General features: G+C 35.7%; 1 long non-coding RNA gene across 2 annotated transcripts in view; it reads right to left on the minus strand.

Annotated features, from left to right (window-relative positions):
* The window catches only part of LOC119789179, a 184,497-nt gene extending 173,479 nt beyond the window's left edge, over positions 1 to 11,018 (minus strand). For both annotated transcript variants that reach the window (XR_005281551.1, XR_005281552.1), the window contains exon 1: positions 10,853 to 11,018. This is a non-coding gene — a long non-coding RNA (uncharacterized LOC119789179). The remainder of the gene's footprint in view (positions 1 to 10,852) is intronic.
* Between the last annotated feature and the right edge of the window lie 5,934 nt (positions 11,019 to 16,952).

Here is a 16,952-nt window from a genome sequence, read left to right on the forward strand (position 1 = left end):
GAAATAAAATAAAAAAAAATCAGTTAACTTTTTTTTTTTTTTTTCGAGTGGCCCTAATCCTCTTCCGTACATTAGCACCTCTAATACAGCTGCATTTTTTTCTTTCTTCATCATTAAATGGATTTTATTTTCTTGTTTCTCTGTTAACATTGTCTGGTTGGATGTGATTTTTAGTACCCTGTTTTTAATTCCTTTAAGAGAAAGTTTGAACTATTGACTGACTGACTGACTGACTGACTGTTTGATTGATGCAAGATGTAGTATCTCTGTAGTATCCGAATCTCTGAGATGGTTAGCTGTATGACCATTTAATGACCACTAGAGGTCAGGCTTCTATCACCTATGAACTGAAGTCTTATTAAATGATCACTGCAACTAGAGAATATCAAATAGTTTCTCAGTTACTTTTGAAACAAGTAATAAAATGAAGATAATTTGTGTTTTTATTCTTTAAGAGGAAAACTCAAGTACTGCACCAAGGCATAAGATGTTGTTGTTTTGCTATAGAAATACTTGACAGCCATAATGCTTCTTTAATCCCTTTAATTTTTTTTGTTTTGTTTTTTACTGAAATCATACATTAGCTTTAACTTGTAAAAATAATACATTTTAATAATGCAAATAGGTAATGAAGGAAAATATGACCCATTTCCTGTCTTTGTGCCAGTAAATAACATGAACTGTAACGGATGTTGAGATCAGCTGTGGGTTTAAAAAAAACCCCAGCAGTAAACAGCTTTAAAAAAAATAAAAACAGCTGCCCACGGGCTTCATGACAGAATAACTCTGACAGCCCCTATGGGAGGGCTACACCAAGAGGATCCGGGGAGTTTTAGGCACTACAACTCTGCACAGTCAGCAGCAAAAAACTAAAAAAAACCAAGACGCACCTTTCAAACCACTGTAATGTCTTCCTAAGTGTATTTGCAAAAAAGCAACACTTGTTGCCCTGATTACTTCAAAAAAAACAGAAGCAAGCGTCACGCCTCAGAGAGCAGGCAAATGAACGCCGGATGCATCTTACAGTTATGTGAAAAATATGCAGCAAAGGCTGAGCCTCAGTCGGCGTTTTACAGATTCATTATGAAACCGTGTTTTCCTACGATTTATATTCAGGAAGTGCACTATGCTTCCAATTACATGAACGTTTTTCACCCTCAATTTCAGCTAGTTTACATTTTTATTCCGGGTCTCCACAGGAGTTAAGCATAACTAACATTTGAAAAGAAAACTCTTTATTCAGCTTACAAGTAGTTTGTAGCAGACTTTCCATTAAGCCAGATAGTGAAATCATCTCAAACCTGGTCTCAGGAAGTATCGTCCTCTTTGAAAACCAAGCTGGAGTGTGCCTAATTCGCATCAGAGGAGCATTTTGATTGCCACTATCTATTCCACATAACTATTGTGGAAAGATGTAAATTAGATATTTCAAATGATATATTGTTCAACCCAGAAAAATCTGCAATCAGTAAGTGACGTAAATCAAAAACCCAATTAAAGTAATTAAATCAGGGTTCTATCAAGTAGTAGTTTCCTGCGAAAAGAGAACTTATCTGAGGATTTTTCAGACATTTTTGATCATCAGTCATGTGATCAAAAGCAAAAGGATGAATAAGAATTTCCATAGATCAAATCTTTCTCCTATTTATTTGTCCAAACTTCTCCTGAAAGCACCATTGATGTATTTCTGTATCAAATAGATCAGGAGGATTTTAGTTAGCTAACAAACACATGGCCCCTCCACAGAAATATTTCTGCACCTTTAAATAGATTTGAATGGACAGAGCTTCCTATCTGCCCCTCTCTGAACTTGTCCCATTGTAACGCAGCAACATAATCTCTCATCAATCTACCATAACATTCTGACCACAGGCAGAATAAGCAGCACTGCTCTGTAGAAACTAATAACAGCAATAAGACTCAGATGGGCAACTTATGATGTCGCAACAACTGTGAACAGTCATTTAAAAACATAAGGATCTGCTTTAAACAAGAAACACATTCGCTCCCTCACACAATTTCTGACTGCTAGATGTGAATTCGATATGTCCATCTAACATCTAGCACTTTTTAGTGGGATTTATGGCAGAAGAGAGGAGGTTTATGTAGGTTTATGCTAGTCACTACATCCTCCTAACCAATCGCAATCGCGGACCCAGGCATGCCGTCACCAAGCGCCGCCCTCTCAAACCACAACACAGAGCAAATGAAGATGTCGCAGCAAGGAGAGGCGGAGGAAATTGTTCCAAAGAAGGGTTTTTGTAGTTCGGCAGTCTGTCAGTATTTCGGTCATGGCAAGTCGGACAAAAAACAAACCACAGTCATCTGTAAAATGTGTAGGGAACCAGTGAAAACGAAGTCTGATAACACAACCAACTTTTTTTTTTTTTTATCATCTCAGCAGCTCACACCCGCAGGAGTAAGAGCTGTGTAGGGCCCGGCGCGGCTCTCCTCCGAGGAATCTTCGGGAAATTCGGGAAGAAAAAAAAATGAATGAATGAATGAATGAATGAATAATTAAATAAATAAATACATAAATAAATATAAATATATATATATATATATATATATATATATATATATATATATATATATATATATATATATATATATATATATATATATATATATATATATTCAGTTCTGGGCAGTTTCCCACGTAGAGAAAAATGCTGAGGGGCCAGCAACTTCAAAGTAATAACTCAGGTTAAAGCAGGAAACTAAGCTGAACCAAAACGAGGTGCCAGCAGCACCTCTAGAAGAATAGGGGTGAGAAAAAATACCCCATAGAAATGCTAGGCTAAAGGGTGAGTTGATTTGAGTTTTTGTTCTTGTTGAGTGGAGTTTACATGATAGCCTAGTCCTACAATCTTTTAATTACCACAAGCTGGTGGTGTACTATTCCCACCCAAATATGGTATTCTATTTATTTATTTGTTATATTTATTTTGGTCACTTTTCTGGTCACTTTAGTTTATTCTTTGTCAGTATTTAATAACATAACTCAGGTCTCTTAAGTTATTTTTCTTTAAAACAATTCTGTTATGGTTAAAAAAGTTGGTTAAATAAATATTTAATTGGAAGTCTGTGTTTGTGTTCTTTATTAAAATTAAATCATTTATCAATTTTATAAAAAGTCCAGGCAGAGCTGCACATAAAATATGGTTTAAAATCTTTTCAATAATTATCGATATCGATCAATATGCATTTTTTTTTATCGATAAGCTTTTTTTCTATATCGCCCAGCCCTAATATAAATGAAATATATGTTGTCCACTGCAATCAAAGAAGAGGCCGTTTACATAATCTGAACTGCTCTGTGAATTATAACTTCAGTGAATAGAATATTTGTAACTGTACTATCATGAAATAGGTGTGCTTGACACTTTGAAATGTCTATCTGAAAAGAGGATGTCATTTTGTGCATCTAGCCTGCCTATATAAGGGATATGTGCCACCAAATGTAAAAAAAAAAATAGTTAAACAATTTTCTAATTTAAATCTTAAAGCTTAATACATATTCCCAAATATGCTGGAAAGCAGTTAAACTCTCTCATTGGTTAGACTGCCACACTTTGTAAACAAAATGACCAATTAGGAAGCTGGTTACATCTGAGTAGCAAATGTGATGGGTTAAACTGGTTTTCAGCATGCTCAAGGATCAAAAGGGTAAAGAAAAAAAGGCAAGCAAAAACAAAATGCAATTTCAAGAAGGATTTGAAATTGCCGGTTGATAAAGAAGATGGAATGAGGAATAACCTTTGACCAATTATTTTTTTTTATTTCCATTTATCAATAGGGTTGAAAATTTATTTTCAAATCCCAGTATATAATAATGGATTTTTTTAAATACAACAATAAATACACTAATAAATACAATTTATTCCTCTTTAATAGTTCTATTTGAAATGTGTACTTGGTAAATGCTTTTCAAATTTTATTTCAAAGTGCCTGACCTAACTGTTAAATTTTAAATGGCTTGTTTGTAAATGGAAACTTAACAAATCTCTGGAGGCTTTGATAACATTGAACTCTATAGACTGTCTCTGCACTTAAAAACAATCTCATTGTGGGCTAAATTTTTTAGTGTAACAGCATTTTGACTGACGTATACTGCAGGTTTCCTCCCCAGAGTATCACTGCACAGATGCTGCTTATGCTGAATCTTTTAGAATTACAACATAATTGTATACCCAGACTTTAACTGAGTGTAACGGACGAGGAAAATGTCTTTTTAAACACATTTACCTCCTTACTTGCTGAAATTTGAGGAACGCTATGAAAACGTGAACCCTGCACAGTTTATTAAAGAACTCTGTTCTAAATTACAAATAATTAGTAGGATACACAAATTATGGGAAACTAGAAAATTCAAGACATATGAGGATTTATGTTACATTACATTAAAGAATACATGTGGGAGGTTTGTGTCAAGATCCTATGTGAAACTAAGAGTCCTAAAGAAAAATAGTACAGACAACTTTATATCAGCTTGAAACACAACCCTTAAAACTACAACTGATTTGGAAGCAAGGGGGAAAATTATGAGGCTGCCTGCTAGAATATCAATATGTAACTGATATAAGAATAAGCAATATAATATTTGATCTATTGTAAACATAGCCAGAGGCGTAGCCAGAACATTTTTGTAAGGGTGACCAGGCAATAACCGATGTACACTGAGGGGTGGCCAAAAGCGGATAGGTGCTGGAACCTCAGGGTTAATCTAAACTGTTCCAAAAGGAAAATGAGCAACCACAAAATCCATGTTTTCTAAATAAAGACAAACTATACTTTCCTAGAGCCTTTGCTAACAAATAAATGCATATATTTAAACATCTATGCTGTCTAAATTAAAGGTATAGTGGACAAAATTTTTCAGTTTTAAATTCTGGGGCGAACATCTTATTCATTGTCATTATTTACCTACTTTTACTAATAATCAATCTGCATAAAATGTATATTCACATGTTCTAATATCCACATTAAATAGATTACTTGTTATTAAAATAGTTATTTATCTCTGATTAAAATGAAGATTCTTAGATGACTTGCAGAGACATCATTTTCTTTTTACCCAATATAAGACAAAATCTAGTTCTGAAAAGAGCATGAATTGTGTTATTATCATCTTTAATGTTAGTTTATTGATGTGCATAAATAACCGCAGTGTTTGTTTTGTCAGGTAATTGTTTACATATGGAAAATTAAAATGTTAAATAAGTTAAAACATCCCACTTGAGAGTATTACTGCTGCCACCGTCTGTATTAGAGGGACAAAATGGTAGGGGTGGCCACAGGGGTGGCTAATGATTGGGTTAGGGTGGCCATGGCCACTCCTGGCCCCCCATCTACCTCCGCCCCTGAACATAGCTCCCTATATAAGGCTGGACAATATGGCCAAAAAACATATCACAATATAATTCTAAATTTTAGTCGATAGGATACAATTCCAATATCGATATAAACAATATAAAAGTCTCAGAAACAATTGCCAAGAAAGTTAACAACATAATCCTGTACAAACTTCTGTGGTAATGTAAATCTATAAAAGTCCTCCAATACAACATCTTAGAAATTATTGTTTAAAAAAAATAATTTATTTTTATTATCTTTTTTTTTTTAGCGAAAACCTCAGCAGTTAAAGTGCACATTTAATTTGATGATTCTCTCCTCCTCATATTCCTCAGTCCATTGCTTTGGGCTTCTTTCAGCTTCTTGTTATTTCCTTCTTTATTTTTTCATGTTAAAACTAAAAGACTATGTTCACTTTTGAATACCATATATATTTTATGTCCAAGTAGAAGACATTCTAAAAAATGTGTTTAATAAGAGATACTTTCTCAGTTACCCATAATACTGATTCCTACTTATCACCCTATAAAGAACCAGAGATCGTTTTATACAGTAGTTATTGTTCAGCAGTTGTTGGATGTTTATCATTATTACTGTGAACAAGTTTTAGGTAAAACTTCAAACCAAATTTCAGCTTCATTTTTACAGTGCGGTTTCTCACACCCACTATTGTTGCTCAAAGTGATTAGTGCTCCATTGATGCTAAACACCATCAGTATTGTCTGAGCTCTGTGCATGCCGCTTCCTTACAGCGGAGTTATTTTCGCTCTAATTAAGGAATGTTTCTCTTGATGTTTCAGATTTAACTCTGAGCCAACACTTTACTTTTGTCCTCCTTGGAAAGGAGCTCTCAGTGTGTTAAACAGGTACCTTGTTTGTGTTTAGCTGATGTTCCAGGAAACAGTTACGTGACGCTGCTTTTCATAAAGCAGCAGGCCGGTTAACTACCACAGAAGATCACCCTGAACACAAACACGTCACTGCTGAGCTTTGCACTACTGAGGAGCAAGAGATGGCTTTTTTTTTATATTCTCTCCATCTTATCAACAACAGCAGCAAAGATTTTACAGGAAACGAAAGTGTGCTGAGTGAAATGCAAACTGAATACGAAAAAAAAAACATTGAGATAAAACAAGATTCCTCATGTGGCGAGGTGCATGAGCAACACACGCAACCACCTTGGTAGCTCAGCTGTTGTTAAAAGATAACATCCGGCCCATCGGGCTGTTGCGTATGTAGAATTGAGATGATGACGCCAACCTTTGACTACAAGTGGTTGAGTTCAAGAACCTGCAGGAATGCTTATTTACCTTTAGTTTTAGTTAATTTATTCATAAATGCAGCTAGACAGGAAAATAGAACTACTCAAGCAGAACCCTACTTAATGCAGGGAGCCAGAGGGCAGCCAGGAGCGTTAGACATTAAACCCTCTGGATTAATGTCTAATATTGTCTGATGTTTAAAAAAAAAAAACTCACACATTATTCTCCCTCCGGCAACTAACTAAAGCTTTAACAATGCATCCATCCATTTTATTTAGCCACTTTATATCAGTGCCCAGTGCCATCTCAACGGGTTTCAGGTCCATTACAGGTTAACGAAACACCACCATGAAGTAAAAACAAAAGAAACATCCATGCACTCCTTCCTTAGATGGGTCACTTTTATTAAACCTGGGTCCAAAAAAAAGAGAAAAATACAGTTTCCCTCAGTCCAAATAAAACCTCCGATACTTTACTTCTTAGCCCTTTATAGGGCAAGTTACCATTTTTGATCATTTGCCTTACAAAATGTAGTCCCCCCGTCCCTCAGTGAGGTCTAGAAGAACAAGATCTATATCCACCCATTCAGCAAAGATCCTGCTACATTGCTGTACATCTTATTTTGGCATTTGACCAATTAGATGATCCCTTGAATGATATATTACCTACTGTAAATTAAGTTGGAAAAAAAGTTAACAAGTCAAGCAAAAAAGGTAAAAAGCAAATTGAAAATTAAAAAAGTAAAGTTAAAAAGTTAATAAGCCTAGTCAACAATGATATTTAGGTTTATAAACAAAAAAATGAAAGTGCCAGTATCAGCATTAATGCCTCTAAGGTTATGTTGGACCAAGAAAAAAAGTTTTTTTCATTCTTAGAGTGTTTTTCATGAATTTTATGAAGCACTTTTGTAATTTTTCTTACTACATTCGGGAAAGTTGCCGTTTCTTGTTATTACAGTACATTGACATTCAGTTTTGCCATCAAAATATCCAGATTTTTTTAATGTTCCAACGGTAATAAGGTCTTGTCCTGGATTCTGAAAACAATATTGGCTTGAAATTTAGATTTTAAAAGTATTTTACTGATTGCCCTATATTAAAGAAAAGACTACTTTAATATCTAAAATACGAAATATGTCATTATGTTTAAAAAACCATTGCATGTTTTGGGTTTCAGAATAAATAAACAACAAAAAGTTTGTAAAAAGAGAATATATTTTTTCTATGTGATGTTTTTATATATACAAAGTGATGCAAAAAAAAACAGAAGGAAAAAAGATTAAAAACAAACAAACAAACCAAGCTACCAGCTGCAGAACCCTGGTTTAATAAGATTAACTATACAGGCTAAAACCATTGCTATGAATACACACATCATTGACCTTCTATATCGTCAAAGCTTATTTTATTGCTTAACAGAGGTGCAAAAAACAAATAGCAATAAAGATAAGGATGCAGCAGCCCCAAGAACTGCTCAGAATGAGCACAGGTTAGAATAAAACCACCATGAATGCAGTTGTTTCAAGCATCAGCCAAAAAGACTGCAGACTCAACCTTCCAGCCGTTTTTACAGGAAGCAGCCACCCTCCAGCCAGCCCTCTCTCAGGGTGGGCGTGCAGAGGAAGAACACAGCCATGCTCAGCACACATCCGTTCAGTGAGAACACTCTAAAGCCCACAACAAAAACACACTCCTCAGGCTGCATTATTCCCCCACCACCGCTAGAGGCAGACACATTATTCTGGTTGCATTGGAGCGGATTTCACCCTTGTTTCTGAAACTTTAGAAAAAGGCTGTCATCTTCAGGGTGACTGGTGATTATTACAGCAGGTTTTACACATACATGGGAGCTTTTAAAACATAATTGCACACTTAACTAAGGCAGTTTTCTCCTGGTAATATCTACCCTTTAAAGCGGATAGTCGCATTTTCTTGTCTCCCGGTTAAAGCTAGGCCAAAATTAAGCCATTTCTGATACCCTTTCTTATCGGCGCTCTGACAAGCTGGAAGGCTGTAAAAGCTGCTAATAACAATCTGTCTCTGTCAGTCAGTGGGTGGAATCTGAGTGATTTCCTCTCTAGTCCACTCCATCATTAATCTGATGCCATTACTCTGAAAAATCCTCATGTCAAGAGACTTTTTGTGGCTCTTATTAAACATGTGATATCAGCAATGGCGTAAATTGGTAAGCAGAGACTGCAGTTGCTTAGGGGCCCCTGACCTCTTAGGGGCCCCTTCACTGACACCTGGTTGCCCCACTACTTTGTGGACTGGTACATCTCTTTGCAGAAGCAATGGTGCAAAAAAATCCTCTTAAACCCACCTGATATTAAGGGAATCGACCGGACCTTATTTATACCCCAACACATGGCAGATTTCAACAAGATGGTGAGCAGTTTAAACACGACACCAATAGCAAAGCAGACAGTGGTACTTTTAATTACTATGTTCATTAAATGGTTGGTGAAAAATAAGCTCATTTAACATGTTTCAAACCGCAATAAAGATCTTTAAAAACGATGTGTTTGAGTATTTTATTTTTAACACTACCACTTGGAATTATGGGTAATCCAGTGTTGTACTTCATTTGGGGCCCAGACAATGTTGCTTACGGGCCTTTTATTGTGTCGTTACCCACTGGATCGCATACAAGCGTGAAGGTGCGCAGAGTTTATAAAGCAGCAGGATCCATCTTAATCCAATGATTACAAAAATAATAAACAGGCCACTTGGTTTTAGTTGTTGTGGGTTTGAAGTAGAATCATTTATTTTTGTAAGTCGGAGTTTTTAACAGCCTAAAACTTTCAGTACGTTGGGTCTCTTTGCAGAAGTAATGGTGCAAAAAAAATCCCTTCTTAACCCACCAGATAGTAGTATTTCTGACCAGACCTTATTTATACCCCAACACAAGGCAGATTTCAACATAATGGTGAGCAGTTTAAACACGAACCAATAGCAAAGCAGACAGTGGTTATTTTAATGACTATGTTAATAACTGTGTATAGTTTATTAGATGGTTGGTAAAAATAAACTCATATAATATGTTTCAAACCGCAATAAAGCTCTTTAAAAAAGGATGTATTTGAGTATTTTATTTTTTACACTACCACTTGGAATTATGGGTAAGGAAGAGGATTAGGGCCACTGATTTTTTTTTTTTTTTTAAAGTTAACTGATTTTTAAATTTTATTTCAGTTTAATATGGGAAAAAAGTCAGAATTCTAAGATTAATCTCAGAATTCTGGCTTTTTTCTCAGAATTCTGACACTTTTTCAGAATTGTGACTTTAATCTCAGAATTCTGAATTTTTTCCTCAAAATTCTGACTTTATTCTCAGAATTCTGAATTTTTTTTCCAGAATTCTGACTTTTTTCTAAGAATTCAGACTTTTTTCTCAGAAATCTGACTTTTTTCACCAATGTGTTTCTGTTCCTCTCAAACAACTTACATCTTTGTCAGTGAAGCTGAGTGAAAAAAGTCAGAATTCAGATTTTTTTCTCAGGGTTCTGACTTTTTTTTTTTTTAGAATTCTGACTTCTATCTCAGAATTCTGACTTCTTTCCCATATTAAACTGAAATAAATTTAAAAACCAGTTAACTTAAAAAAAAAGAAGAAATTTCAGTGGCCCTAATCCTCTTCCATATATGGGTAATCCAGGTGTTGTACTTCATTTGGGGCCCAGATAATGTTGCTTACGGGCCTTTTGTTGTGTCGTTACGCCACTGGGTCACATACACGCGTGAAGGTGCGCGGAGTTTATAAAGCAGCAGGATCCATCTTAATCCAACCATTTCCAAAACAATAAACTGGCCACCTGGTTTTAGTTGTGCGTTTGAAGTAGAATCATTTATTTTTGTAAGTCGGAGTTTTTTACAGACTAAAACTTTCAGTGCGTTTGGGTTGTACTGTGAGCCTCTGAGTGCAATAAAAGGGGGAAACGCTCCTGATAACTTCTGCCTGCGCTGCCTTGGTGGATTTAAAGCGATCAGAGCCGCTCGATCAGATTAATAAACAGGAACAGAAAGTTCGCACTCTGCCACTGCCCTTATTTTCCTATCATCTGGTAGACATGTACACAGTGTCCCTAAAGTTTTCCCCTGGTTCGGCCATGGCTTGTTTGGAACTTGTCAGCTGATTCTCCACTCTCTACTACTACGCGTTCACAGGAGCGCGCGCTCACGCAGCAGGCAGGGCGCGAGCTGACAAACAACTAAAATAACATGGATTCTTCTCACCTGGTTTGGAGTCACAGCAGCTCGGCAGCACCGTGCCGGAGTTCCTAGCCGAAAAAAACAACAATAAAAGAACACGCACAAAAAGAAACAGCGTTGTAGAAAGCAACGTGGACGGGTTGTTTACAAAGTCTCTCCGTGAACTGCGATTGGTCTGAGAGGCAGAGTCAACGCCCCAAACCTCACTGGGCTGCTCTGGGTTTCAGGGTCTGATTTCCTCAATTCACAGCCGCTGATTACAGAAGAAAAGAGAAAAATTGCACATGACTTGGTTCACCTGAACAAAAGGAACCCTTTAGTTTTAGATAAAAGTCCTTTTTATTACTTCATACAACCAGGATGAATGTCATTCATTTATTCCTGCTTCACTTAATAAAACAATATAAGGGTGATTCTTAAACTACGCGCACTTTTATGTCCTTTAATCATATTTGAAGAAAAAAATAAAACAGGGACATTTCACACCTTTATGGTTATCATTACAATGAAACTGTATTAGTACACTTGTTTTAGTCTGCGATGACTTTTTCACCTTTTTGCAGCCTCATTTATATGTAAACATTACCGTTTTGTGCTTGTCCCACACCCAGACTTTTGATCTTCAATGATAAAAACGAATAGTAAAAAAACATTTTTTCTAATGTTTTAAAATATCATTGAATAAAATATCGGTAAAATAATCAAACTATAATTTGAGTATTTAATGTCATACAACTGTTTATGTGATTTTGTAAACCAATTGTGGTTGTCCCACACTATTGTCGTAATTTCCACCACAACACTGTAATGTCCCTTTAAAATGTTACTATGAAAGATTGTTTGGGTAGTTGCTATGGCAATGAACAGTGACATCACAGCACAAGTCTGACATGGTGGGAATTTTGACTTCATTTCTTTTGAAGTAAAGCCAAGGTAAATATTGCTTGAAATGAAAATATTTTTATTGTATGTAATTTCCAAACATGCCGTAACATCAATTCAGTTTGGAAATAAATTTTTATTTTAACACACATACAGGTAAAAGCCAGTAAATTAGAATATTTTGAAAAACTTGATTTATTTCAGTAATTGCATTCAAAAGGTGTAACTTGTACATTATATTATATTATATTTATTAATTGCACACAGACTGATGCATTCAAATGTTTATTTCATTTAATTTTGATGATTTGAAGTGGCAACAAATGAAAATCCAAAATTCCGTGTGTCACAAAATTAGAATATTGTGTAAGGGTTAAATTTTGAAGACACCTGGTGCCACAAACTAATCAGCTGATTAACTCAAAACACCTGCAAAGGGCTTTAAATGGTCTCTCAGTCCAGTTCTAAAGCCTACACAAACATGGGGAAAACTTCAGATTTGACAGCTGTCCAAAAGGCGACCATCGACACATTGCACAAGGAGGGAAAGACACAAAAGGTTATTGCTGAAGAGGCTGGCTGTTCTCAGAGCTCTGTGTCCAAACACATTAATAGAGAGGCAAAGGGAAGGAAAAACTGTGGTCAGAAAAAGTGTACAAGCGATAGGGATCATCGCGCCCTAGTCAAGATTGTGAAAAAAAAAACCCATTCAAAAATGTGGGGGAGATTCACAAGGAGTGGACAGCTGCTGGAGTCAGTGCTTCAAGATCCACCACCAAGAGACGCTTGAAAGACATGGGTTTCAACTGCCACATACCTCGTGTCAAGCCACTGTTGACCAAGAAACAGCAAGAAAAGCGCCTCACCTGGGCTAAGGAAAAAAAGAGCTGGACTGCTGCTGAGTGGTCCAAAGTCATGTTTTCTGACAAAAGCAAATTTTGCATTTCCTTTGGAAATCGAGGTCCCAGAGTCTGGAGGAAGACAGGAAGGGCACAGGATCCACGTTGCCTGAAGTCTAGTGTAAAGTTTCCACCATCAGTGATGGTTTGAGGTGCTATGTCATCTGCTGGTGTCGGTCCACTCTGTTTCCTGAGATCCAGGGTCAACGCAGCCGTCTACCAGCAAGTTTTAGAGCACTTCATGCTTCCTGCTGCTGACCTGCTCTATGGAGATGGAGATTTCAGGTTCCAGCAGGACTTGGCGCCTGCACCCAGCGCAAAATCTACCCGTGCCTGGTTTATGGACCATGGTATTTCTGTTCTAAATTGGCCAGCCAACTCCCCTGACCTTAGCCCCATAGAAAATCTGTGGGGTATTGTGAAAAGGAAGATGCAGAATGCCAGACCCAAAAACGCAGAAGAGTTGAAGGCCACTATCAGAGCAACCTGGGCTCTCATAACACCTGAGCAGTGCCAGAAACTCATCGACTCCATGCCAAGCTGCATTAATGCAGTAATTGAGGCAAAAGGAGCTCCAACCAAGCATTGAGTATTGTACATGCTCATATTTTTCATTTTCATACTTTTCAGTTGGCCAACATTTCTAAAAATCCCTTTTTTGTATTAGCCTTAAGTAATATTCTAATTCTGTGACACATGGAATTTTGGATTTTCATTTGTTGCCACTTCAAATCATCAAAATTAAATGAAATAAACATTTGAATGCATCAGTCTATGTGCAATTAATAAATATAATGTACAAGTTACACCTTTTGAATGCAATTACTGAAATAAATCAAGTTTTTCAAAATATTCTAATTTACTGGCTTTTACCTGAATAATTTACATGCTAAGCATTTTGCGATGGTGCCACTCCCTCTCTCTCACCCTTAGTACCACCTATGCACAACTGCAATTAATTTATTATTATTTAATGATGCATTTATTTATCATTATTATTTAACATTATGCTCCATAAAGTTTAAAAAAAGAAAGGTTTGTTGTCTGTATGGTCCATTCATTGTAATTTCCACAACAACCAGTAATTTCCACCATGCCGTGTAATTTCCACCACACCATTTGTTTTTCAATAAATTGTTAATCACTCATTAAAACCTTCTTCATAACTTAAGAGATAATTTTCCACTTTAATTAAAAACACAAGTATTTACAACTTGAAATGTATCTTGCGATTCCAATGCTATATCTAAGGTTATGGCGAACATAAGATTCGCGTCTTGTCCTCATCACAATTAATTTACCTAATCCATAAATGTATGTGTTTAACAATAAAGGCATAAACAGTTAAAACTATATATGAAATTGTTCTTCCAGTGAAAAAACATTATGTGTATCATAGTATTTTAGAATAAATGACAAATATTTATATGTGATGGAAATTACATTTGTGCCAGCCGACTATTTGTTAAAAAACACCAATTTGTCTTAAAAAATCAGTGTGTTCTCTTAAGAATCTTCCAATTAGAATACTTATGCTAACCAATTACATTGTGAGAATTTATATTTTATTTTACTTTTTCTCTTCAAGTTTGCAAGGCCAATTGTGCCCGTAGTTAAAGAATCACCCATAAACCAGAAAACAACTGGCACCATCCACCCTGCTTTTTAATAATAAAAAGGAATTATCAAAATAACAGTTTCTTTTTGTTGTTTTTTTTTTTTTTTTACATTTAAAGTCTACTATAAGCATGACTATACCTGCTATAATACCCTGCAGCAGAGGTAAATTAAGAGACATTCTGGTCTCATAATTCCCTCAGAACTGGACTAACCACGCATCAGAACCTAATCCCACTTTTTGACCTTCTCCTCTTGGTCTCTTGGCCACTTTCTGGCATTTTTAAAAATCTGTCAGGATCTGATGTTATGTTTTTATATAGGGCTAACTATACTTTGTACTAATTTCCTGTTAATTGTGCTCCTTTCCTCAGATTTCTTAACTCAGCTTTCTTGTATTCATTCAGTTATCGCTGTTCCATTCAGTATTTGCTCTAAGTAGCTCATCCAGCTCCTGCGTTATCTTCACTGTCTGTTTTCCCCAAGTTTCTCTTTGTCTTGTACTTATTCCTTCATTAAAAAGGAATAGAAATCCATTTAAAAATTTGTAGGTCCTTAATTTAAATAATTTAGATAATTAGAAAGCCTTATTACAGTTCTCTATCTGCATTTGGGTCTAACGAAAAACTTTGTTCGGTTGGTTAGTTTTCTAACGATTTTGATTTCATTAGAACATTTAAATTTCTTAATCTGACATCTTGCTGCAGATTAGCACCAGATTAGCACCTCATCGAAATACCTCTGAGATGAGGATCCAAATTTTTCTTAAGCTCTTGGAATTTTTATTATTAAAAATTTTATATAACATGAAGGGGCAGAAATAAACATATTGAAAAATTGGTTGACACCCTTTGTTGAATGAAAAAAACAAAAAAAAAAAGTAAAAAAAATCAAAGTCAGACATTGCTTTTTAACTATACTTGAACAGAGTGATAAAAAGAATAGGCCTGGACAAAAATAATGGCATCCCTAGAAAATGCTGAAAATAGTGTGACTAAAGTGACTAAATTAAATAAATGAGAATCACAGGTACCTAAAGCCCTGTAATCAGTCAGTGGGTCTTTAAATAGGGCTACAGGTAGTCACTCTGCTGTTTACTGACATGGTGTTTACCACACTCAACATGGAATAGAAGAAGCAAAGGAAACAGTGGTCTTAGGAGATAAGAAAGAAAATTATAGACAAGCATATTTAAGGTCAATGCTATAAGACCATTTCGAGCAGCTTGATATTTCTGTGTCTACAGTTCAACATATTCCGAAATGTTTGGTCCGTGGGACTGTAGCCAACCTTCCTTGACATGGATGCAGGAGGAAAGAGATAGATAGACAATACTATAGGTAACAAAAGAGCCCTGAACAGAAAGATATTAAAGGTGAACTTCAAGCTCAAGGAATATCAGTGTCAGATCACACCATCTGTTAAAATGGACTTAGTGTGAAACCATTGTTTATACAAATCCTTAAAAAGCTACCCTGGAATTTGGAACACCACCAAGCTTCTGAGTGAATTTCACAAGTTACCTTTTTGCCAAGATACATTAGCTCTATGTTCACAGATGGACAACAGAGTATATATCATGAAAATAACACTGTCCATATTGTCAAACATGGAGGAGACTCCTATGTCTTGGGTTTATTTGGCACAGGGTATCATGAATCTCTGTAGGGTCTAAGGAAATCTTAAGACTATGATGGGATTTTAGAGAGAAATGTTCTTTGAAGTGTCAGAAAGCTTGGTTTTAGTTGCAAGTAGTGCAACAAGATAATTACCCAAAATACACAGCTAAAAACACCCAAGAATGGCTAAAAGGAAAATATTGGACTTTCCTCAAGGGGCCTTCTATGAGGCCTGATCTTATTGAGTATTTTTGGAGGAGCTGAAACATGCTGTCTGGAAAAGGACCATACAAATTTGAGAGAACTGGAGCAGTATGTTCATGAGGAGTAAAGCAAACTACATGCAGAGAGGCACAGAAATCTCATTGAGAGTTACAGGAACTGATTGATTGCATAAATATCCTCAAAAGGTTTTGCAAACGTATATTAGGTTATTTGATGGGTTCATTTTTTTAAATCATCCTATTGAAAGCATGGTTGAAAAGCAATGTGTGACTTTCATTTGTTCATTTCAAATTATCAAGTTATCTAGATTCAAGTTATCTATGTAACTATTTTAGGTTTTTCTTTCATTAAATGAGGACAACCAACAATTTTGTCCACATGTGAATAATGGACTTACTTGTGTAAGACTATTACAGCATCAGATAAAGAAAAGCTGGCTTTGACTAAATAAATTAAACAAATTTAAGTTACCGGAGGGTTAGATAGCACTAAAAAGGGAGCTGTAAGACAGGGATGTAATGCTGGATTTTTATCTCAATTGGCTTTCCAATGATGAAAAGACACACTGCTAGGCAAGGCAAGATTTTTTCTATAGCACAATTCAGTAACTTGACTATTCAAAGTGCTTTTTATGAATTACATAATAAAATATAAAAAAAATAAAAGCAAATATAAGAAAAAACATGTGTAAAATAAATTTAAAAAATTGGACGATAACCTTGTAATAACGACTCTGTTAACAGTTTAACTTCAATAGCCAAAGGCAGCTCTAAAAGCATTGGTTTTTAACTTTAACTTAAAAGAACTCAGCCTTTCAGCACGTTTACAGTCTTCTGGGAGTTTGTTCCAGATGAGTGGAGCATAGGAAATAAATGCTGCTTC

The sequence above is a fragment of the Cyprinodon tularosa genome, unplaced genomic scaffold (genome assembly GCF_016077235.1).
Source record: "Cyprinodon tularosa strain WSP-4 unplaced genomic scaffold, ASM1607723v1 ctg332, whole genome shotgun sequence".
In the NCBI taxonomy this organism is placed as follows: domain Eukaryota; kingdom Metazoa; phylum Chordata; class Actinopteri; order Cyprinodontiformes; family Cyprinodontidae; genus Cyprinodon; species Cyprinodon tularosa.